This window comes from Eschrichtius robustus, chromosome 16, assembly GCF_028021215.1.
Source record: "Eschrichtius robustus isolate mEscRob2 chromosome 16, mEscRob2.pri, whole genome shotgun sequence".
Classification (NCBI taxonomy): Eukaryota; Metazoa; Chordata; class Mammalia; order Artiodactyla; family Eschrichtiidae; genus Eschrichtius; species Eschrichtius robustus.
This window is the reverse complement of record NC_090839.1, coordinates 46,994,747-47,020,878: the sequence shown is the minus strand read 5'-3', so window position 1 is coordinate 47,020,878 and position 26,132 is coordinate 46,994,747.

Sequence of the window (26,132 nt, the reverse complement as noted above, 5' to 3'; positions counted from 1 at the left end):
GCCAGGGCAGCCTAGGTTCTGAGTGCGGCTGTTAGGGGTCACAGGGCCCCAGAGCAGCAGCCCCTGGAGATGCCCTCAGCGGCCCAGGGGGTGCATTCCTCCCTCCCCCTCCCTACACCCAGTGGATGACGTTTCTTTACAAGGACCTTGGTTCTGAGGCCCTGGTTTCAAAAACAAATGAACAAAAATGTGACAGGATTGAGCACCAAGCAAGGCCCTTCCTCCACATAACGGGAAACTGGGATTTGTTTTCTTTTTGGCTACAAAACCAGAGTCCCATGTCTGGTGGGCTCATGAATACACAGAAGGCTGGATTAAGGAGAATGAAGGAGAGAGGATTGCTGATGCAAGAGAGGCCCAGGTGACCCCATCTGGTGGTTGCATTTGCTGGAGCAAAGCTGTGTCTCTGCTGTTCCCCGGTTTACAGGTGCCCAGGGAGGCTCTGGGCCACGCTCCCTGACGAGACATCTACCTGCACCTTCAGCAGATGCCATGCACTCGCTCTACCTGTGGAGGTGGGGGGCTTGCTGTCACCTGGGTGTCTCTGTCTTGAGGCTTTTTCTGGGCCACACAGCAAGCCAGAGACAATGAGAGACTGGCCGTATGTGGGTAAGGACCACTGTTAAGTGTGTCCTACACCAGCCCCTGCAGCTCCCGGAGGGACTGAGCCATGCTGCCCTGCACTTGACAGCAGACCTTGCCTCCACCAGGGACTCCTGGGGTCACTTCCCGACTAAATTCCTTGCACTTGACTCCTGGCTTCAGGCTGTGCTTCTGGGGGAACCCAGCCCAAAGTACAGCTGTGCACATTTACACACACACACGCACGCATGCACACATGCATGCTCTCATGTCTGTGCACCATTTTCCTGGCCCTCGCCACAGGAAGGGCTTTGCAAGTGCTGTGATCACCCCTCAAAATCCTGTCGGTCTGGGACGGCCTCTTTTCTCCCTGCCTAAATGGAAGAGTACAGATGACAACTGCGAACACAGACTTTTGTGGTTACAAAGAGACTAAATGCTGGTGTCTGTAAACAGTGTATGCATGGGTCTGGTTTTCCTCTCCACACACCTGAACTTTTGCTTTAAATGTAATGTTCACCAGCTTTGAATCCAGAATCTTTGCATCTTGCAGACTCTGTTCACAGCCTCTGAAATAGCTGATGGGGACCACTTCTCATTCCAAGATCTGGTGAAGTTGGGGGCTGGGATTAAAAAACTCCAGATGGAAGGGAGCAAAGGAGGATCAACAGGTCTCTTTAGTGCCATAGAGACTTCCTTTTCCCCTCTCTGCCTGCGCCGGGGTGAGATCCCGTGAAAGAAGAATGTAGGTTGCAGACCATATTCCCAGATTGGCTCCCCTTTGAACTGTAATAGCAGAACGGCAGTTCTCAATCAGAAACAGTACCAAGAAACACTGGCCCTACCACACTGCTGCACTTACCTGCTGCAGCTTGCACTGGCTTTTCCCTCTCTGAAACCGCTGAGCATCTACTGAGGGTTTACTAAGTGCCAGGCAGTGGGATAAAGTCCTCTGGGTGGTGTGGCTGGGGGGTGATTCAAATAATCTTCCCAAGAGCCCTCTGGGGGCTCAGCCATGATCACACTATGAGAGAGAATGCTGAGGCTTAAACAGATGAAGTCATTCAGCCAAAGCCAACAGGAAGTCCCTGGTGGAGACAAAATTTGAACCCAAGTCTTTCTGAATCTGGAGGTTCCAACTCAAGCCATAAAGCCTGCTGCCCCTTGCATGGCAACCCCAATCTGCTGTCGTGTCTGACTTAACAGCCGTGGGGGTCACACATTCTCTAAAGGGCATCACGTGCTCAGAAATGGGCACCTGTGTGCCATGGGGTATGTGAAACTGCAGCTACAGACGAGGCTTGTTTTCTGGAAAAGTCACATTTCCTTGAGAGTTAAAGTGTCATCTGTGCAGAGGCTGCTGATTCTGGGACTCAAGACTTTGCATTTTAGCCTTCTTTCTTTCGGTGCTCATCTCCCTGGCAGGCAGTTCAGCCTCTGCTTTCCACTCAGCTGAGCCCTTCTTACCATCATGTTTCTCCCCTCAGCCCCACTCTGGTTTCACGAAGCATCCACACGGTCCCAAAGCTAGAAACCCATGACTGTCTGTGGGTGATTTGGGATACGCACCATGGCAACCCTTGGAGTGAGCCAGTCTCCTATGGCACCCAGGATGCAGCTGCATCTTCCACTGTCCTTCCTTCCATCCACGCACTCAGAGACACCCACCTCCTCGCGGGCTTGCTGCTGGCCGTGGGCGACTTCGGCACTTGAAGTGGGCATGATCCCTGACACGAGGAGAGAGGTGTGAAACAAAAGATGACATTTGTGAATACATAACTCACGTTGTGAGTAGGGGCATGAAGGAAAAAGTTGTATCAAGAGACTAAAACTCAGAAATGGGTTTGGTTTGGCAAACTAGTAAGGATTCTTGGAGGAAGTGACATGGAACAAGACCCCAAGGCTTGGCTGGTGATGCGGACCACAATGGAATGCCTGTGGTTCTCAGCCCTGGCTACACACTGCAGTCACCGTGGGGTGACTTTTAAAACATATTCCTGCCCAGGATGCACCCAAGACCCATTACATTGGAGACACTGCCGGGGACTTAGGCATCCGCATTTTTAAGCTTCTTAGCTGCTCCGATGTTCAGCCAAGTTGGGGAAGCCGTGGGCTGGAGCAGAGGAGGGTAAAGGAGCCCGAGGCTGGCAAGGCCAGCGTGCCCCGGGGGATGCGGGTGAGCAGGGGGTGGGCACGTGGGCAGGGGGTGTCCACTGAGCACAGGCAGAGCAGGCATGAGGGCTTTCCAGTATCCAGCCCTGAGATGAGGGTAGGACAGAGCGAGCTCCACCACGTGGGGAAGCGGTTAGGAGGTGATGTCAACCCAGGAGCCAGAGCAGACTGGGGAGTGGTTGAAGGATGGGTCAATCAGGACCCCCCGCTAGACCCTCAGCAGGAGTCGTAGGCGTGACTTGTGTTCTGTGGGTTAATCGATTTAGTGGCATGTCATCCAGGGTGAAACCCAGGGCCCTCGGCAGGAAACTCACCTGAGTAGCAATAAACAGCCCTGCTCTGTGGGCCGGCCGGGCCTCCTCGGGAACAGGGCTCGCCTGTAATGACCTCCAACGTGGAAAGAAAAAGAACTTTCACATCCTGACTCTAAAATTCTCTCCTTGCCCCATGAGTCAGTACATAAACTTTCATTCAGACATTGGCAGGATTGTCGGCAGCTCGTATGTCACGAGCGGAGCCCACGGAGGCTCCCAGCTCCGGAACCTTCTTGAATCGTGGAAACCTCAAAGGCCAGGGCCTTCTCGGCTGTGGGAAGAGAACCTGCCCCACAGACCTCTGTCTCTGGACCCTGGTCAGTGGCTGAGCCGTCGGGGCCAAGCCTGTAGCCCCCTTCACCTCTGGGCACGTGTGACACAGGTGTCTGTGTGCACCTAAAGATGTGTGTAATCTTGGCCAGTACTGCCCCAGGGCTGGATCTCGCAGGGTCCCTGCTGGCAGTCAAGTTGGGAGAAACCGAGGTATTCGCCTTGATCAGTGTGGACACAGGTACTAACAACAGACAAAAGTGCAGGCAGGAAACTGGTAACTACCACCCCTCCTGGGGCAATAGCCTCTCTTAACCTAGTCGTCCTCGTAAATTACCTACAGGTTTCTCCTCACAAGGGCTTGAAGCGGAACCCCTCGGGGTTGGCAAATGCCCCTGCAAAGAGCAGAGTCTGTGATCTGTGGGCGGAGCCGAGCTCCAGAGCCCGAGACCTCTTCCCTCTCTCCCTCACCTCTTTCAGGTGTGGTGCTACCTGGTGGGGACATTCCAATGACACAGCCGACACCCATGATATTAAGATAAAACTCAGCACAGCTGTTCATGAGTTAAACTCACCACTCCACCCAGTCTCATCTTTGTCAGCTAAAACCAGGCCTGGCCCGTCCTGACTGTTGGTGGGTGATGGGATGGAACGCATGAATTACAGCTGGAAATACACACTCTATGTCCCCGCTGGAAAAATTGCCCAACCCAACCACCCTGAAAAGGGTCTAAATATAAGATGATCTCGCTATTGTAAAATGAAGCTGAAAAAAACCAGAAGCATTTTTAAGGTTCTGAGAAGTCTCATTATATTCGAAACAGCCTGTGTTTGGTACTATATGGTTTATGAGCCTGAAAATGAAATTACAGGACATAAAATAGAAAAAAACCTAATCAATATCATATAACCAGGAAGCTTGGAAATCTAAGGGACTTCTCATGTGCTCCACTCAAGGCCCCCGAAGCCACAATAGGGCACATGCAGAGGAAGCTGGAGTCCGTATTAGGCCCACGTTACCTCGCCCAAGGGAAACACTTCTTCTAGGAGCCTGACGGCCCAGATGTGGACCAACTCCTGCCCCTTCTTCTCATCTGGATCCTTATCCTTTTTAATGGCAGGTAGACTCCGTGGGAGATGGTCAATTCTTTTATCATTTGGATGTGGCAGTGCATCTTGATCTTGTTTAAACACGAGTAGTAAATTATTAAGAGAGGTTATTTCCTGAAGACAAAGTGAGGAGAAAAGTCTCCTTTTCCTTCATCATAAAAGATAACTTGAACCTCTGTAGGCCTGTCCCTCTCCACCCACTCTGCCAAAGGCTCAGGACCACTTTTAAAATTGGGGCTTTGGTGAAGACCTGGCAGCCAGGTCCAATTATCACAGTTCTTACATGTGTGACCTTGGAGGAGTCACTTCTTAAACCTCACTTTTCTCAACTGATAATAAAGAAAGGTCTCTACTCAGATATTATGCTGTTGGAGACCCCTGACCCAGGCACCTGATCAATGATGACCCTAGGCCCACATTTTTTAAAATCTCCTTAATCTGCTTTGTTTTTAATCACTGACAGTACACTGTATTTCTTTTTTTTTTTTTTTTAAAAAGTGCTGATCCATTTATTTATTTATTTATTTATTTTTGGCTGTGTTGGGTCTTCGTTTCTGTGCGCGGGCTTTCTCTAGTTGCGGCAAGCGGGGGCCACTCTTCATCGCGGTGCGCGGGCCTCTCACTGTCACGGCCTCTCTTGTTGCAGAGCACAGGCTCCAGACGCGCAGGCTCAGTAATTATGGCTCACGGGTCTAGTCTCTCCGCAGCATGTGGGATCTTCCTGGACCAGGGCTCGAACCCGTGTCCCCTGCATTGGCAGGCAGACTCTCAACCACTGCGCCACCAGGGAAGCCCAACTCTGTATTTCTGTTTGTTGATTTGTTAGCAACAGAAGATAAATCCCAGGCGTACTCCATTCCCGTCTCTGGAACAAGGCCTGGATTCGACCAAGAGCCAGTTTAATGGATGAATAATAATAGTTATTATGATTATTATTACAGGTCAATTGATAGCCATATTTAGAGGAAGGAAAGAATGTAGGATAAATGCAGGGAATGGCAGTTTGAAGAGGAATGAAAGCTCGCAATGGAGAAGTATAAGGTTGGCCAGAGAGTTAGGAGGTAAGTCAGCAGGGCCAAGGGTGGGGAGACTGAGGCAGGACAGTGGTCACTGGCAGAGTCAGGAGTCCTATTCCATCCTTCTGGTGTCTGTTTGTGAAATAATAGAAAAATCTGCATTCTGGTCTCTGCCCCTGGTTCTGGCACAGAGCTCCTAAAACCCTTGTAATTTCCTAAGTGATAAGGGCTCCCTAAGAGCTTCTTTTGTTTTATATTTGGCCTTTGACCTGGTTCTTGACACAGAGCTCCTAAATCCCTTGGAATTTCCTGGGTGATAGGAGTGCCTTTTGTTTTAATGAGGCATCTCTTGGTGGGCTCCCAGAGAGCTTTAAGATGGGGGCTGGTTGCCAGAAAGACCAAGCCATGATTTGAAGCTTTCTGTCCCATCCTTCGTCCCTTGGGAAGAGGTGAAGGGCTGGAAATGGAGTTAATAATTGATCATACCTACGTGATGAAGCCTCTAAAAAAATCCCAAAAGCCCGAGGTTTGGAGAAGGTATGGGTTGGTGAACACATCCACGTGCCAGGAAGGTGGTCCACTCCAGCTCCGTGGAGACAGAAGCCCCTGCTCTCCAGAATCTTCCAGAACTCACCTTATGTACCTCATCATCTGGCTGTTCATCCGTATTCTTTATTACATCCTTTATAATAAATGGATAAACTTAAGTAAATATTTCCCTGAGTTCTGTGAACCCTTCTAGCAAATTATTGAACTTGAGGAGGGGAACATGGGAACCCCAATTTGTAGCCTGTTGGTGAGAAACACAGGTAGCAACCTGGATTGTGATTGGCGTCTGAAATGGGGGGGTCAGTCTTGTAGGACCGAGCCCCGACTTAACCTGTGGGGTATGCACTGACTTTGGCTGATATCAGAATTGAACTGCATTGTAGTACAGCTGTTGATGTGACAGAATCGCTTGGTGTGGGAAGCCCGCGCACCTGGTGGTGGGAGTGTCCTGTGTGAACTTGTAAGGAAAACACACGTGCTTTTCCCCAGACTCTATGCAACATCAATGTGTACTGGCCGAGTGCCCTTTACGTGTAGCATGGAGGTCCGTGGGGAACCCAGAAGTGTCAACTAAAAAATTATTCACAACCTAAAAGTTGAGAGTTATGTTTTATTCGGAGGGAATTTTTAGGACTTCAAGCCCAGGAGGCAGCATCTCAAGTAACCCTGAGAGAACTGCTCTGAGGAGGTGAGAGGGGAGCCAGGATATATAGGAGTCTTGCAACAAAGGGCAGGTCGTCTGAGATCACCGCTAATTCCAGAAAACCAGATATCTCAAGTTAAGGAATTCAGCGCTGCAAGAGTCTGGGCTCACTGAAATCATTCCTTTGATATGCACCTCAGCTATCTGGGTATCTTGTGTTTTCACATCCTGAGTTTCCTCAGGGCTCAAGATAGGGAGTGATGAGTCTGATGGCTGCTGGATGGCAGGTATTCTTTTCCTTCCTGAGTTCCCTCAGGGCTCACCAGCTCACCACTGGCTGGTGGCTGCAATCGCTGATGACTGTGACGTCATTTGTTTACTGATACGGCAGGCAACATTCCATTTAACGGTATGAATGAATTCATCGATCATCATCTAGGTGGGGAGTGGAGTGGCCACAGTTTCCAGCATCTACGGCTTCCTGCTCAGAGCAACTTCCTGAAGGTCTCCTCTGATTTGCTCCATCATGGGCACCTGCAACCTGGCAGTCAGGGGAGCCAACACTCCCCGGAGCAGCAGGGTCAGCCATAGGGGCTGATGGGCTTCACTGGTCAGGGCCCCAGGCTCCCTGTCCCCGAGTGGATGACTCCCAGGTGGCCTCCGTGGTTCCTCAGAGGCTCCTGGGTGATGCCAGGCTCCAGGCACTCAGGCAGTAATGCCCACTGACACCTTGTCAGGTGTTCTCCCTGCTCTGCTTCGTCTCGTCACTCCCTCCTCCACCCACTGGCATCCCCTCCACGTGGACCCCTACCCCCACGTCCTTGTCTCAGGACCCTGCTTTTAGGGAGACCTAAATCAACAGTGTACACAGTAGTTGATACCCTAGAATACTTGGTGTTAAATCAAGAGCATAGAATTACTCTTGCCCTGAATAAGAATTTAACAGATCTGGGGAAGATGCGATTACTCTGGGCTATGGTCATCCCTGGAGGAAAGTTCTTTCACAGCAGCACAGTGAAGGGTGGGTAGGGTTTTCATCATAGAAGGTGGTGGAGGAGGACAAGGGGGTAGGGAAATGTCAGGAAGGAGAAAGGATGAGGAAAAGTGGACTTGGAAAACAGAAACTTGACACTGTGATGAGGAGGAAGGTTGATGGGTAAAATGTAGAAGAAAATCCTGGAAATATTGGTGAGATCGGATGGTAAAGGATCTCAGAGCTTAACTAAGACTTAGGAACTTGAACTTGTTGGAAATTAGGAGCCATGAGGAATTTTTGAACAGTGGTTTGACGTGATAACAGAAGAGATTTAGAGTTTGGCCAAGAAGGAAGGAGCCCAGCAGACGAGAGAGTGAAGAGCTGATTATAAGGGCCTGCACTAGGCGGCCTTTCTGGGAACAGAGGAGGGATGCACGTGGGGGAATGTGGAGGGACTACAGAGCACCATCTGGATCCCCAGTTAGGGAAGGTCCTTGGCTCCAGCTGTGGGAAGGGCTGTGGGTGGACACCCTCCAGTTCTCGGTGGCTTCAGGGGCTCAGAGACCCCCCCCCTTGCCCAAGGGCACCTCCTTTTCCAGGGGCCCATGTGCAGTGAGTGGTCAGTCTGGGAGGATAAAGGACTGGCCATCTCATCCCATCCCGGATCAACTCAGAAGGTCCATCCTAACTCTGGGGCTGCCCACCCCCTTGGCCGAGGCTGGCACTGGGTATGCATCACAGTTCACCTCTCCCTCTGCCCCTCCTTCTTCCTTACCCTGCTTCACAGGTGCTAATCCCAAGGGTATTTCCTAATCAGATCGACCTGTGTGCTAATCTCCACCTCAAAATCTGCCCTCTGGGACCCCAACCTGCAACAGAATGCAGACGAGTTGGGGGGGGGGGGTGGCGCTGATGGAGCTGGTGAGGCCAGAAGAAAGGATGGCAGGCAGAATCTGGTACCCAGTGGTTCCATTAGCCAAACTCAGGGGTTGAGCGTAGGGAGTTGATTTAGAGGGATTTGATGTGTTTGGTTTCAGACTCTCAAAGACCTAAAGAACCTGTGAGATTCGGTGTCCCCTGAGGCAGAGATGCTCGGTTTCACCCAATTCTTCCAACAGCCCCGCCCCCATGGCCAAAGATTGGGCTAGTCCTGGTTCCCAAGCCCTGGCCTGGTGTCTGGGCCATTCAGAATCCCTCAGTAGGATGTCTTAACTGGAGAGAAAGACCATCGTCTCCTCTGGGCCTGAAACTGCTGATAGAAGCCCCGGACTCGCAGGGGCCAAGAGTGTAAGAGGAAAGATGAAGAGCACACAGAGAGATCTTAGGGCAGGCCGGGTGCTCACAGGCCCTGGTGTGTCCACCTGGCTCTCAGGCCATCCTCATCCTCATCTCTAAGGTGACCCAAGGATCCCACCCTCTGGTGTACAAACCCTGTATGATCCCCCTTCCCCCGAGTGTGAGTGAGATGGTGAACGCCACAGGCTCTGGATCCTGTGATTGGGTTACATTACACGCACATGTGGTGGGATGATCACGCCTGTGGTTACCCTACTTTAGATAAGACTCCACCTTAGCCAATGCTGATGAGTCATGTTAGCCTTGAAGATACAAACTGCCCTGCTGTGGAGGACACACCAGGGTGGCCTCAAGTTCCTGAAAATGGTCCCGGCGTACAGCCATCAAGAAAACATGGACCTCAATCCCACAACCACGTGGAACTTGACTTTGCCAACAACCAGAATAAGCCTGGAAGTGGGCTCAGACTTGAGACCACGGCCCCGGCTGGCTCTTGACTTCAGCCTGGTGGGGCCCTGAGCAAAGGCCATGGCAAAACTGTGCCTGGACTTCCTGACCCACGGAGACTGTGAATGAATCGAAGTATGTCTCCCTAAGCCACTAAATTTGTGGTACTCTGTTACACAGCAACAGAAAGCTAATATACCGTCCCTCCCAGATTTATAACTGGGAAGTCCCATTTTCTCTCTGAAATTTATACAAGTTAATTGTCTTACTTTTTCAACTGTGGAAGTTTGGGAGATGAACTGATCATAGGAATATAGAAAAATAAGCAACCTAACAAAGAAGGGAGTTTTAAACTCCGGGAAAACAAAATATTTGAGGTGCAGTATATTATTGTTCAAAAAGACTGGAAGACCGCCCCTTCTGGAGGAAGCTAATCAAATACTTCGTATAAGACAGCCTTGATATCTAAACAATCTGGAACAAAACAAACAAAAATCATCTTGTGATTTCCAGCCATGAAACCATGTGTATCGCACTAACTGAGTGCAGATGAGGGAATAAGTTCATTCAGTTGTCATTTATTGAACATGGATGGTGACAGACACAGCACTAGGGGTGGGGGGCCTTGGTGGGCCTGCTGAGTTTCCATCCTTCTCAGTTTATGGATTGAGCCCCCGCTGTCACTCTATTAACTGCCCTGTGTTAAAAAGAAACAGAATCCTGGATTTATAGAATGTTTGAACTGGAAGAGAATTCAGACGTTAGAGTGTTTAGCCTTCCTAGTCCACTCATAAGGAAAAGAGAGTCAGAGCGTGAAATGGAAGAGCTGGACTTGAACTCGGGTCTCCGGGCGGGGCCCTGGACCAACATTCTCCCCGACAGAGCACAGAGCCTCTAGGGAGGCGGAAGGCAGGTGTGTCTCAGAGAGCTCGGGCCTTGTGTTCTGACAGCTGTTTTATAGAGCTATGTTTTATTATACTAATTTTTCATTTGATTCAAAACCCCAGTACAAAAGATGAGAAGAGAGTCATAAGGTATCTTGGGAAAAAAATATCAGGAGGAAAAGTATGGCCATGGTAAAATTCTTTCTAGTGCTGTAGGATCCCAAGGGGAAGGGAAGTGGGGTGGGAGGTAGGGGCTTTTTCTGCCCCATCCACTCCCTTTTGGACCTTGTTTTTCGAGGGAAGAAACAAGCTTTTGGAGCATCTTTACAGTGGCTCTCTACCATGACCATGCACCAGAACCTCCTGTGGATTTATTTAAAAACACAATTATTATTTGATGAGTCAGGGGAGAGTCTTGGGAATAATCTTTGAAAAATGTTCCTTACGACAATACCACAGCTCTTGGCAAGGGATCTGGCGCAAGTCTGATCAGCTGCCGGTTTTCAGGAAATGCAGAGGAAGGCATTGAATGTGCCACAAGGGGGCAGCCTGAAAAACCTTGGAAACTACGTCTTTGATGGATAAATTGAAATAAAAGGAAAAGGATGGGGAAGGGGCTTATACATTAGAAGAGACTTAAACTACATTTCAAGTTTGAAATAACGTAAGGAAGGAATTACTATCAAAGTCAGATGACGTGGACGTTTGGAGGGAGATGCAGGCTGAGCCCGGGACGGGACGTGGAGGATGAGATTCTGCTTCTTCTCCCGAGTACCAGTTACAAGACCACTAATCATCATAATCACCATCATCACCATCATCCACTTTCATAAGGCAGATTCCAACTCTGGCAATACCGGAGATCTCAAGGTGGAGTAGCCATGCTCGCATGTTTTCTCCCAATGTCCATACTGTCCTGTCGGCTGCAGAATCTTCACCAGCTCTCCATGACGCTCCACGTTGAGGCCAGCTCCCTCCTTGATTGCCTGTAGACCCGCCTCACATCTGCCCACGCCATGTTCTGGTCCAACTCCATCATCCAACCCCATTTCTTAACCCTTTCCAGCCAGACCCCTTCCTGGAAGTCCCGCTGGCCACCCTGAGCTTCCTGTCTTCTTTCTTTGCCAGCTTTGTGGACAAGGGTACACAAATGCCTTGAGATCCCACAAGAGCAGGGGTCACGACTCCTTTCTTTGCCGACCTTCTCTGGCAACCAAAGGTACTTTGATATGAGGAGAAACCTCCTTGGTAACCAACGTAGCTCGGACTCTGTCCTGCGCTTTCCACCATTGCTTTGTGCACTTAGCACCTCTCGGCCCTACACTCAAGTCCACTGAGAGGAGGGCTGCAGCCTCCTGGTCCAGGACATGGAGCTGGGAACACCCCTTGGATTGACTGCCTCAGTCCAGGAAGGCTGATTCTCTGGGAAAATCAGGAACACTGGGTTTTCTCCTCGAATCTTCCCTCCACCAAGCATGAAGGGCCTCCAAAGAGACCTGCATGGAGACACTTCCTTTCCTTTCCCTGTTCAATAAATAACATTCTGAGCCTTCGGAAGAGGAGGTGTGAAGAGCAGAATCCTTCATGGTGGAAGCCCCCCAGACTGGATAAACAGGACGAGGTGGAATGAAAACAAAGCAGATGAGGACGATGCTGAGGATGGGGCCTCTGGCCGGAGAGAAGCGTGTGGCAGTGACACGGCCGAGCAGAGCACGGGGCCCACGCACACGTGTGCCTGAGGCAGGCTTTAGTGCAGTAGATTCCTGTCCTTATGAGGGGAGGGCTTGGCCCGGACGACAAGGAGTGAACGGTTGCTGAGCTCCCGCTCAGGACCAACCAGACACTGCCTGGGCTTCCCATCATCCCATTCTATGCTGATAAACACCCTTTTCATTCATCGTCATTATCCCTGGATACCAAGGGATGCCAGGCTCAGAAAGGTTACATTCACTTTGCCCCCATGTCTTCCAGACAATACAAAGATTGGAACTGATGCTTGATTTTGGTTTCCAAATTCTGCACTCCTACCTGGCTGGGGCCTCTCCAATTGTTTCAGGTGTATGTACTCTTTTCACGCTGTGTGGGTCCCTTGGAAATTCTGATAGGTCAAACCTACAATAGCTAAAGATAGACATGCACATCGCATCAGACACAGTCCCATTTTACACAGATGCCATTTAGCAAGTGTTAAATGATTTTTGAAAATTTACATGAGAAAAAAAGAACAGTGTGAAGTGAGAAAAATCGATTCATTTGATCTTCATGTGACTCAGGAAAAAAGGTCACCTCTAAAACTGAAGGATGACACAGCCCCATGTCCAGCTTGGGGACTGAAGTTCTTAGAAAGAGGAGGTAGAGGATCCCAAACCCCCTGCTGCCTCCCCCCGCCGCCCCCCCGTCACCGATCAGCTCTCCGCAGCCATGCTACAAATGCCCACCAGCGAAGCAAGACGGTGATTTTGGTTTTAGATTTTATCATTTCCTTTTTACATAAGTCACCCAAACCTCTTGTTAGAAATTTGGAAAATACAGGTAAACAAACAAACAAACAAAAAATTGCAACTGGATTCACTGTAAAAATTCTCCACTAATACCCCAGCACAATAAGCTTTTGGATCTGTAATCCTTCAGACGATTTTCCATGTGTTTTCATTCTGTGGATCTTTGCTTTCGCACGCCTGCCTTTCTGTGCCAACTAATACACAGCTGCTTTAGTGTTTCTCAAAGATGGGCCCCCACCAGGTGTGCAATGAATTACCAGAGGTGCAGATTCCTGGGCTTTTTGTTCTACTAAATCAAAATCTCGCAGAGTATGGAAGTCAAGAATCTTTCTTTAACAAACTTCTGGAGCAATTGTTGTCTGCACTTCATGTAGACAGCCAGCCATCACCTTTGTCATGCCTGGGGTGCTCCAACATGCATACTACACCAGAGTCTGGGCTACTTAGTCAGTGCCCTGCTCGTGGACACTTAGGCGAGCTCTGATTTTTCTCCATGATGCCATGTGTATCAACGCGCATGTGTATATATATAGATAGATAGATAGATAGATAGATAGATAGATAGCTATCAGGGGTCATGTTCATCCTATGGCTTTAATGAGCCCACTGTTTTCTAGTCACAATGTGACTTCACACATTGTGTTCTTTGGACAAATTCCTGGAAGTGGGGTTGACCCCTGCAGCTCCTGCACCTGCCCTGCCCAGAGATGGTCCCAGCTGACCACCCTCTCAGGCCCTCTGGGTGGCTGCCCGCGGATGTATCTCCACCAGGAGGCGTGGGAAGGGGCCACGTGGAGAAGGAGAGCCACCCGCACTGGGAGCCCCCAGGGCAGCTCACACTCCAGTCGGGGCTCAGGCAGGTGGATGTCACACGCCCCGCCTTCCGTTCCTCCTCTCAGCGACACCGTGAGAACTCCTGCCTGCATGGCCAACTGCACTGGGTGCTGGGACCACGGTCCCCAACCAGACTCAGTCCCAGCCTCAGGTTCCTTGCACTCCAGCTGGAGAGAGAAAATTGGAGACCAGGGAAATAGAGAAGCCAGGACCTCCTGGAGGCCACGGGGAAGTCACCAGAAAGGTGACGTTTTCTCTGTTGTCTAAAAGGGAAATTTCTAGAGCTACTTTAGAAACCCATCACTACCTCACTACCCTGACATAATTCCTATTAGGTTCTAGACTCTGAAGATTCATATTTAAAAGCTACATGTGTGTGTATGTACACAGTAAGATCATGCATCCCAGGCTTTTCATTAAACTGGTTCACCCACTCAACAATATGGCATGGGTATCTTCTCGTGTCCATACATTTATTTATGGCCGCCTCTTTGTAGAACCTTCCCTGGCTGTGGGGTGGTCTGCATTACTTGTGGTCCCAGATGTATTGAAGCTACCACCCACATCCTTGTTTCAAGTCAGTATTGTGTTATGGGTTTTATGGCCAGGCTCTGCTCCCACTCTGTCAGATACCCCACCCCCTGTAGCACAGGTCCCTTATTCAATAACCCCCCCTTATCCGCACCTATGTGTGTCTTAATGAAAACCTAGCAACTTAATAGATTGTTGAATTACTGAATATATTGTTTTAGAAGCAAACCTGGTATGAATATACCAGGAAAGCTCAAGTTACCCATAGCCTTACTAGTGCTATTGGTGAAGACCCTAAAGCCACAGAAACGCTTTCCTGAAGAATGTTCTAGACTTCGGAAGTTGGCCAAATGGGAGCCATCTCTCAGGGAGTTGGCTACTGCTGACCTCTAATGGCAGCTCCAGGTAATACACCAAAAGACCTTGGAAACCTGGGAACTAGCTGTGTTATTTGTGGTTGATCCAACTGTAGTTGTGAAACCCCGGGGTCTCTGAAAACGTGCTAAATTTTCTCATGATTAGAGGGGGCTTAACAGAGGGGCATGGCACAGAACCAAGGAGTCATGCTTCAAATTGCACCGCTGATTTTTGGCTGGAGCCAATGCTGACCATTTTAATAGATCCATAATGTTGTCCGTAGCATAGAGGTACACAGCAGCGACAGTTCACGTGAGCTCACGCTCTAGGTATATATCAGGGGTCATGTTCATCCTATGGCTTTAATGCTCCCACTGTTTTCTAGGTATTCCCAGCTGCAGTCCAGAAGTGCCTGTGAGCACTCACTCCTGCCTAATTTTCATTCTAGAGGGGAGGCGTGGAGGAGAGCTTTAGCTCCTAGTAAACTCCAAACTGACATCTGAAGTCAGGCATCCTGGCTGCCCTTTTCCAGGTTCAAAAGCCCAAGAAACCCTCATTCTGATCAGGTAGAGGCCATCCACTAGGAAGGAAGCTGGCAACAAGGAGCTTACGGGTGCCAAATGGCTGCAAAGTCGGTACAGAGCTCCAGCCTAGCTGCAAAGTACTCCACTGACTATTTTTGTAGGAAAACAGTGAGTCCAGAAAACAACCAAATATTCGTCCTTGGGTTGTGTTTATTTTGCATCAAGGATTATGTAGGCCATTTGTGGGGCTTGGACCCGCACACTTGTCCAGAGATCTGGGGCCAGCGGAGGTGGGCAAAGCTTGGAACTGCGTGGTCCTCCGTGGAAAGAGGGGGAGCACAGAGGAATCAAGGAAAGATGGAGAAACAAGACAAGGCCGTCCTGAAATGCAGCCAAGAAAAACTGTGTAGGTGGGAAAAGCAGGCCAACGACGGTACATTTTCATAAAATGTGATGACATTTTAGTGATGTGAGAATTCATTTACGTTTTCTGCTCCAAAACTTCAGGGTGAGACCACCTGAATTAGTGTTCTGAGTTTCTACATTTTTTAATCAGCAGACGGAGAACCGGAGGGATTTCACTTCTTCAGCTGTATGTGTCCCATTTGGCCTCCAGAAGATGACATTTAATAAGCTCCGTTTTCTGTGGCAGGGAGAGGCGCTGAGGCTGACACTATCTCTTTCTCCGACTTCAATAAGCTCACTTAACCCCTCGGCATCTTTTCCTCCCCTTGGAGAAGGAGGGCCTGGCTGTGAGGTAGCCAAATAATTAAAGCTGATGTTTGAAAATGAACAAGACAAACCCTTCACGGTCTATGACTGCCATTTTTTCTAATATTTTAAAATGACCTGTATGTGTGTTGGCATATATGTTCACTGCAGAAAATTTAGGGAATACATAAAAATATGAAGGAATAATTGAACCACTGAGTTCTACTACACAGCAAGGATAACATCTAATATTTTGATGTGTATTCTTAGAGCTCTTTTAAAAAATTATTTATATTCATTTCCATATCTCTGTTTCTTTATCCATATCTATACCTACAGAGTTGGGAGTCAAATCATCTGTAGTGTTTTGTAAAATTGGTTCATTTGGGTTAAAAATGGTAGAAGTACTTACTATATATTCTTATGAAATATGACTTGAAGGTGCATACAATATTCCACCATGAATCTACCACAATTTGCCTATCATTTAAGTTATCTTTATGGTTTTATTACTGAAAGTAATGCTGTAATGGACATCCAGTGAGGTTTTCTTTGTTTACTTGTATGCTTTACAATTGACTAATGATTCTGATTACTGAATAAGCAAAGATTAAAGGGGCTTCCTGGTCCTCAGTCAAGGGATGAAGGTGTTTGGGTTCAAAGATGATGAGTAACTTTCCTAAGGTTCTTAGAACAAGCCTACAAGTGTCTACAAAAAATCATTTCAAAAGTGGTGAATAAGATAAGCCATGGGGAAGTGGGCAAGGCCCCTGTGTCTGCTCCCGGACAAAGTCCTGTGTCTCTGTTGGTCCTGAAGCTGAGAGGGTCGGGGTCACCTGAAGTTGTGAGGAAGGCCTGGGTGAAAGGGAGGAGCCCACCTTAAGGTTCGAGGCCTTTCCACAATTCAGACATCCTTCCAGCATGAAAGGAGGGTGCTGTTAGTTTTTTATTTGACAGATAAGGATTCTGAAGACCACTGGCCAAGAAAGGGTTCCAGAAGCAGAGCAGAGATGGGGTCTAGTGTGTAGGATGTTAATGGAGCACCCTGGGGGTCAGTGCGTTTGGGAGGAGGGGGAGGAGTGGAAGAGGGGGAGAAGGAGTGGAGGAGGGGGAGCAGGGCTGGAGGGGGACCAGTCCCCTCTGTGGGTGTCTGGGGCTCCGCCCTGCTGGGACTTCCACATAGAACAAGCCTCAGGGTTGTCCCACCCCAACACTGAGGGGTAAGGGACTTTCCATCAACTCCTACCCGTCATCTCTGGAGAGCTCCTCCAAGGAGGTGTTCACGCCCCCAGATTGCTGACCCGCCACATGGAAGCCCACTCCAGCAAAGACAAGAAAACGCTCCTGGTTGGAATCACCTGGCATGCAGCAAGTGGTAAGGGTCGCATGTATGTGGTGGGGTGGCACAGAAATCTGAGGCCACCCTTGGCTCTCCTCATCCCTCCTCCATGCCTTTCAGCCATTTTCATCAACCCCCGAGTCTGGAAGATTCTATGCTTGTAGAGCAGATTATCTGTCAAGTTCTCTCCACATCCATTGCCAACAGCCTGGTTCAGGCCACGGTCACTCACCCATAGCTTAATCCAGCAGGCTCTCAACTGGTCCCTCTGCCTCCGTCTCCAGTTACTCTCTGGATCGCAGCTCAAAGCAACTCTGATTGTCTCACTTGCATGTAATTTTCTATGGCTCCCCATTTCCTTTAGAATAAGTTTCATACTCTCAGCAAAGTTTACAGGCATTTTGATGATCTGCCCCCAGGTACCATTTCTGGTCTCACTTCTTGCCATCACACTCCTGGTGATCTTTGGTCATACTAAACTTTCTCCAGTTCAGCAGGCCTGCGGAGATGTGTTTCCTTCGCCTTAGAACACTGTTCACCTGTCCCTATGAATACTTTGCTCAGCTAACTCATCCTTCAGGTCTTAGCTTGGGCATCCCTCCTCTAGGAATCCTACCCGTCCTTCCAAATCTAGGTAAGTGGCTTCTTCTCTGGGCTCCAGTAACATCTTGTATTTCCCCATCCAAGCCTCTCTCCCACTCCACTGTAGTTTCCAGTTTGCTTGACTGTGTCCCCTTCTAGGCTCAAAGCTCTGAGAAAACAGACACCGGGGCTCTCTTTTCAGGGTTACATCTCCGGTGTCTACACCAGGGTGAGCTCTTACAATATGGAATCAATGAATGCATGAACCCTTCAATGAATTACTGTCAACATGTAATAAATCATGAATTATTAGCCTCTTAATAAAATTTAATTTCATAGTGTTTATTACTGTTTATTCTATTTATTCTGTTTATTACCTGGGATGAGAATACTCTTTATCATGGCTAAAGGCCTGTGCAGTTAGTGATAGTCTGATTTGGATCACTTTGACAAAATAGTGTCACAGTTACACCACAATTTGGCACCTTCCAAATCATCGTTGATTAAGACAATTTCAGACTTGTCTGTGTATTTCAAGTTTTTTCTCAACTTGGGAAAAATAAGAAGTAAATACATGCACATACATGCCTGCCACTCAAAATCACGACATTATAGTGGGCAGGACATATTGGAAGGGGGGGGGGATTTTTATTCCTTCATTTTATGACCTGTGATAATGAGCCATGTGCTTTTTATTGTCAATAAATATTGTCAATAAGTATTTTCTGAATTGAAACCCAGACTTGGGTCTCTGTAACACATGATTTATTTCATTAAAAAAATATATATATCTATATATTATATGGCATAGTGAGAAAAACACAAACTTCGAATTTTGATGGATTGGGGTTCAATCCTACTATTTACTAGCTAGAAATATCGGCAAATTTCTTAACTTCCATGGGCTTCAGTTTCATATTCTGCAATATGGAAATAATGGCACCTACTTTGTAGGCTGTTGTAAAAGTAATCGGTAAGATGTGTGGACTGGATTGCACAGTACATCACGTGTAATTATTATCATCGTTAATATTGATAACTTGATAGTTAAGATATTCTGACCGAGAGGACACAGCTGCATTTTCCCTCATTGAAACTGCAGGGATTTGGAAGTTCAACCCACTCTGGTCTTCCCTGGTAGGGTTGAGAACACCCACAGGGATAATCCAGAGTAGAATGGATAGAGATGCTAAGGACTGATGATCCTGGTAGCTATGGAGCAAAAAGGATCAGCTATGGGGTCTCCACACAATCCTCCAGCTCCTGAGGAAGGGGAACATTGCACCGTTTCCGGGTAGCCCTGGTCCCTGTACATTCTAGATACTGGCTCAGTGTTTCATTCCTCACTTGGTTGGACTGAATGGGAAATAATATTGTCCCCCATATAATCAAACTGTCATTCTTTGGCCATTGGTTCAAGCACCGACCTGCCTGTACTCACCTCCAGTTTCCCTGACAACGGGTTGACCCAAGGGCTCCTTTCATGATGCCTGAAGTTCTTCAAGTTAAGCAACATTTGGAGTTGAAGACATCAAAGCCTGTAAGATTTTTTTAACTGGAGAATGAAGGTGAACATTTAAATGGATAACGTTCTGTCAGAAAATAAGTCCAAACCCTTGGCCAATTACATCGTTGAAAAAAAAAAAAAAGAATCAGTAACAGTTAACAGCAAAACTCAGCCTCAAAAGTAATTTTCTGTTCTATTTCTGATAGCAATCTTGTACAGAATTTCCATAGCAATGGGGGACAGGGGTAAAGTTAATTGTGTTTTTCTTGAAGCAGCTCTGAGAATGAGGTCCCAGGTTTATGGACTGCCATCTCATCTTCTATGTGGGATATAAAGCCAGAAATAAATATCTAGGGACTTCCCTGGTGGTCCAGTGGTTAAGGCTCTGCATTCCCAATGCAGAGGGCCCAGGTTCCATCCCTGGTCAGGGAACTAGATCCTATATGCTGCAACAAAGATCCCACACACAGCAACAAAGATCTCGTGTGCCACAACTAAGACCTGGCACTGCCAAATAAATAAACAAATAAATATTTTTAAAAAATGAATGTTCTATTAAAAAAATGGTGTATAGGATCTGGTCTTTAAAAAAAAGAAATAAATATCTGTACACGTTCACACCTGGGTCAGAGGATTCACTTTTCCTTTGATTTGAACAACTAGAAAATATTCATCAGGATTTAATCAAAATACTATATAGTTGACTTAATTCAGTTACTACAAACTGAGCAAAGTGACATAATTGCTTGATAGACAGCCTTAATACATGCCTGGAAATATATATTGTGTTCAGAAATAATTACTCAATTTTACTGTATGTTGGGGTTTGCTTGCTTTTCGAATACTACAAGTATGATATGGAGCTTAATTATCTGCTTAATATGTACCAGGTTCACTGATACCCATGTAATTTTTTACCATATGATTTCATACTTTATGATTTCCATTTCTTGTCATCCAAAATTTGTAATTCCTATTTCTCCTTACCCAAAATTATAATTTTCTACTGACTTTTAGCATTCATTCTACTGTATATGTATGAACAAAATTGTCTTTTTTTCTCAATGATGAAAAGAACTTTTACTCTTTTTCACAACAATAACATACCTACATGGCAAAACTGAGTTTTCTGTATATATGTACAATCCTTTTAAATTTGCGAGTTAACAAAAAACTTTCTGTCTTAGAAAAATCAAATTGTGCTTTCTCATGTCATTTGAAGTAGTGACCCCAGTACATTGCTTTGGGGCAGTGAATAAACATTGGTATGAAAAATAATTAACTCCAATACATGTGGTGGTGAGAGGCAAAACCTAAACTCTTCCATCTCCGTGCTGAATGTGGGGCTCCACTCTGTAACAACAAAATGCAAGAATCACAGGTGGGTTTTGTTTGTTTTTTTGTTCTGGGACTTTCACAGCCATAGTGTGCCTCTACTCCAAGTGGGGACCGTAAAGAGAGTCAAACTCCAAATCCCAGATCTTCAACCACGCGGTTACAGGGAGAGCAGCCTGTTTATCAAATGAGACCCTTCCCCTTTCTAGCCAGACTGATTGGACCAGGCAGAAGCACGTGACCCAAGCTGGGCCAATTAGCATCTTCCGTTGGAAACCAGCAAAAATCCGGAGGAGGAGAGCACAATCTTGAACTGGCTGCGTCTTGACTGCAGGTGTGTGTAGTCCAGAAGTTGCCAGGAACTGCTTTGCTCATTGGGAAATGGGAAATCAAAGGCTGATCTGCAACAGAAAGAAGAGCGAGCAGCCCCGCAGAGGAAAGCGTGGCTGAGAGACACACAGAGAATGTCTTGGGCTCCCGTGGAAGCTCCAGACTGCGGTTTATTACAGTCCAGAGACCCAGAGCACCTGTGTCCACAGATTCCAGGAGCCCCTGTCTCCTGACAATCAGTCCGTCCTCCTTTTACTCCTACAGCTCCCCACTGGATCTTCTGTTGTTCGTAACCCAAAGAGCCTTGACTACAAATCACGATATTAATATTTTTTTGTATTTTTTGGAATCCAGAGAGATAAAAAGAGGGTGTAAGGTTTAGTAATTATTCACAGTTGGCCTGGGATTTGAGGGTTAGAGGTTGTGAAAGTAATAAAATCAGGGGAGGTTTTACCCTGAAGCGTTTCAGCCCCAGTCCAGCCACACTGACATCCATTCTGTGTCATCTCCCTGTGGGTGTGTGTCACTCGAAAGATGAGACCATCACACAAATATTTTTGGGATAAACTATCAGAAGTTGCCTTCAGTTTCAACAATTCTTTTTCTCCATCTCATGGGAAGGGTAATCGTGCAACCCTTTTCTCAGCCCTCACAGCAGTTCCAGGATATAGGTACCTTTTCCCTTATTTTGCAGATAAAGGAAAAGTGATTTGGAGGATTAATTTGCCTCAGATCACACAGTTAGTCGAGGGCAAAGAAAAGGTTTGCACTCAGTTCTTCTGTTTCTTAAGCAGGGCACTTTGCTCTGTGACACATTGCCCCGTTTCTGTCACTTTGCTGGACAAGAATATCAGTCTCATTCCGTTTCAAGGTTATCAAAGTGTTTAATGAGTAATTTTATCATTTTGGAGAGAACGTGTTGAGGAAGACTTTAGTCAGTTGGTTTTTACTCATATTTTTGTTGCATAGAAGTTGCCAGAAGACATAGAAGCAAAGTATTTTGGCTTGATGTTTTTTTTTTTTCAAGAATCCAAAACTGGTAGCCCCCAAAAGAACTTTGCATTGAGGTATGGTTTTTCAGTCCATTTGGAAATATGCACATCCAAATACAGAAGTGAGACCTCTGCTTATGTCAACCAAAATAATTAGGTAACACTACTTAACATTAGCTATCATTTCTTCAATATTTTCACTGTCACATTGGGCTAAATGTTAATGTAGATTATCCCATTCAATCCTTAAAGCAATTGTATAAGTTAGTCTAGGTAACCTTTCCAAGGTTACACAGAGCATCCAAAAATACAGACCATTGCCACTTTTCAAGTTTGAATATTGTGCTTTTCCAGACACAGGAAACGGGAAAAACATCTCCAGGGAACCTGTTCTGCACCTGCCCAGGACCCGACCACGGACAACTTCACAGAGATAGGACGCCAAGCGGCCCTTGGTATGAAGATGCTGTTAGCCCTGCTCTGCGTGAAGAAGTAGGGGACTGAGCTGCTCTCTTATAGATGAACACGGCCCGGTGAGAAGTGGGGGCCTGGGTCATGGAATCACAGACTCATTAAAGAGTGAACAGAAACATTACAAGCAAGGAGCTCATCAGAGAATCCTGGATTTTGGTCCTAGAGGCAAAGGTAGCAAAGGACTTCATAAAAAAAAAAAAAAAAAAAAAAGGCCTTGGAGGCAGTCATCTAAAAACCCCCAAAAATCGAAAACAAAAAACCAGCCTTTTTTTTTTTATTTTAGTACAAACGTAAATGTTCACTTCAGGAATGTGACCTTCAAACTTTATTTCTGCTGCTTTCACTCCAACATAGAGTGGGCTTCTGCAACACAATACGGCTGCCCCTCGTGCAAGCCAGAAACCGGGGCAACGCTGAAGCTGGCAGCCTTGCAAGGGCCATCAGGCTGTCTCCCCAGGAAGGTAAACGACATTCCACTAATAAAATAACTGACTAATGAAACAAAGAGCCAAGTATTTGGAAGCAATTTAGTTTAAAAAAAAATCAAAGTCCTGATGTATATAAATGCTATCATCATGGTTAACTTAATAGGGAACTCTTATGTAAAGAAGTATTTTTTATTTCTTACAAAATTCTCAAATTGCTGTGTATGTGAGTGCTTCTAAAGAATGGTAGTCAAATGTGAAATAGCTAGCTAGTGGGAAGCAGCCGCATAGCACAGGGAAATCAGCTCGGTGCTTTGTGACCACCTAGGGAGTGGGATAGGGAGGGTGGGAGGGAGACGCAAGAGGGAGGAGATACGGGGATATATGTATATGTATAGCTGATTCACTTTGTTATACATCAGAAACTAACACACCATTGTAAAGCAATTATACTCCAATAAAGATGTTAAAAAAAATAAAGAACAGTAGGCGGAGCTGTTTTGATTGTGGAGCTGGTTGACATTTGGACTGTTTATCGGTGTCTCTGTCTCCCTGTCAATGCACAGCCAGCCGGGCTAAACAGTAAAACAAACTTCAGTGGTGGAAGGGACTTTTACCCCAGGTTGATATTTAAATCCACGTGACCATGAGTTTTTGGAGGTATCGTATATGATGCAATGTGACCATTTTGTTCTTGGAATCAGGAGGCGTGGTGCACGCCAGCCCGCTCAGCCTGCATGATGACTGCGTCATCTGTGTTTTATTTGGTTTATATGAAATGCTTCCTCCTTGCCCCATCTTCATCTGAGCTTCCGGCAGGATGGTGACAGTTCCGCTGTCTTAGCCACGTGGAAAGGCAGATGGCCTTTGTGGGAAGACTTTCTCTCATTCTCTCTTCCTCCTTTCCTACTGCTGGTGACCACCCTGCTTGAACAGTGTTTTGGCTACTTTCCCCCTGATGAATTTCCCAAACCCTGTCAGTGGCTGGCAGTTAAATGTCCTGCCGCCGGCTTACAGAAAATGCAAGCTGGATTGCCTTTTTTTTTTCCCCCAAACTTGCGTGTTTATCATTCTTCACCTTGATTCCTGGAAGAGTCAGACATCTGACACTCAGGTCAAGCGTGATGGAAATGGTTGTCCCAGCTGAAAGTAGGCTCGATCTCCATTTGCTTTTTAATGCTCTCGCTCAAGATCAATGTCTAATATTTTCTTTGTGTGATGCAGTGACTCTCAATAAAAACAAAAAGAGGTGTTTGACCTGAACTTTAAGAGGTCCAGGCAGCAGCGATGTTCAGTGGAGAGAATATTATTCCATTTGCGTGTGTCTGATGAAAGAAATGATTCGACTTGAACATCCAAGCACAGCTGAGGTTGAAGAAGGAGGGCTATTTCCCCAGCAGAACAACACGCTAGCTGGCACTTAACTCCAGATTCTCTCTTGCTTGTATTCCCTTCTCTCAAGAAGGATGCCTGAAATTATTTAATGGAGAAAGGTAGTACTTTGAACTCCAGGAAAATCAAAATGTTACAGCTTTGAGGTTTTAATTTTTTTAGTCTCACTGTATCTAGTTAATAAAAGCAGCTTTTTTAAAAAAAAACTAACGAGCAAACTTGCCTCATTTTTAAGAAAGCAAGTTCAAACATTTGGTACAGATGAACGCTGGTCAAGCATTTAAACAAATCATTTCGATGTCTGATGTTTACATAATAAAAGGCGTTTGATTCAAAACCATGTGTCATATTGGTCAGCAAATACCTGCTTCCACTAAATAACCAAAATACACAAATTGAAATAAAGTGAGATTCTTTTTCCAAAGTTAATGAAAGGTTCCTGTTTGTGAATTGTAGGCTTTGAAGTTCAAACCTTCCCAACAGCACCAGGAATTTACCGGTGATTTATGACTATTTGGACAAGTGGCGACCAGAGCGTTACTCTATGGAAAGCTGACATTCCCTACCTGTCAAGGCAGCTTTCCTACAACCCGGATTCTAGCTCCCCTGCCCACGGCTCCTGCTCGCCTGGGCCCCGGCTGGGGTCCGAATGGGCCTTTTGGCTTGGCCTGGCCTCCTCTCTCCTTCGGGGCGCTCGCCTTTTCTCTCTCCACCTGCCCCAAGTCCACACGCTCCCCTTCTCGGCCCTCTGCCCACTTGCCCCAGGCCCAGACAAAGCCCGCTTCCCCTCTGCCCTCTGTGCCGTCTCTCCTTTCTTTGTGACACTTAGCTGACCCAGGGAACTCATCTAAGGCCAGTCTGCCTGCATGAGTAGGGGGTAATTATTGGGTCCGAGAGGCTCTTTCAGACCCTTCCAGAATTTCCCTGGATGGACAGATGGCCTATTCTGCATAAACAAATTGTGGCCGAGGTTCTATCCCCATCTTTAAGCCCACACTGCCCATCCTGGGAGAGGACCAGGCCCTGGGATGGTCCAGACTGGCAGAACCTGTGGGAGAGCAAAGGGCCTCGCTGGTACAGGTGGGTTCTGGCAAAAGAGCATCCCCCATCCTCAGGTGCTGGGACATCCACAGTCCTTTCTGGGCGGCATCCAGGGCAGAGACTCAGCCTGGAGGCGAGGCTGGGTTTTGACTCGACCTAAGTTGGAGGGACTGCACAGCCCTCCCAACCCCTCGTGTCCTACTGCAGTGTGGTCATAAAAAAAAAACGCTATCCAATACATTCATCAAAGTTAATGTGTGTTACTGAGTTGTTTTCTTTCCTTATTTTGATAACTTGCTTGGAAGCTACATGATTTTCATGACCATTAATATAAACTAGTACTAACAAGACATAGAATGATTCCCTTTATCTTAAAGTTTATTTTCCTATTTTTTTAGTCTCTGGTTTTCTCTATCCCCATATGACCTTTCATTTCAGTCCGCAGGCATTTCTGGTACATTCCTGCACATCTCCTTTAGTGGCGCAACATCCGGATGTAAAGAAAGCCCAAGACACGAGCTGTCATCAAGGGCTTCATGGTCTAGCTGGAGATAAAAGAATAAGCGTGAAAGGAATAATGAGCGAGGTTACTGCGGAGGACAGAGGCACCGGAGAGACCTGCAGAGCAGACCCCCCTGGTCAGGGGCTTAGGACCTGGTTTTGTCACTTACTAACTGTATGGCCTTGACACAAGGGGCAGCTTCTGGAGCCTCTGAGCTTTGGTCCACATGTCTGAATAGTGAAGATAATGTGGTATCTCCCTCGTAGGTTTCAGTGAGCATTGAATGTGAGGACGGGGCCGTGCTTGGCGCTCTGTAAAACACATGACACGTGTCCACAGTCACTGGAGTGTCCTGGGGTCATAAAGAAAAGCCTGGCTCCCGGGAAAGGTATTACGTGGTGGATAGGAGGTAGACCAGGTGAGATCGGGATGGGAAGGAATGTCCCTTTCGAGAAAAAGAGAAGAATGAATAACACATCTTTACCTGCCTTTGTGT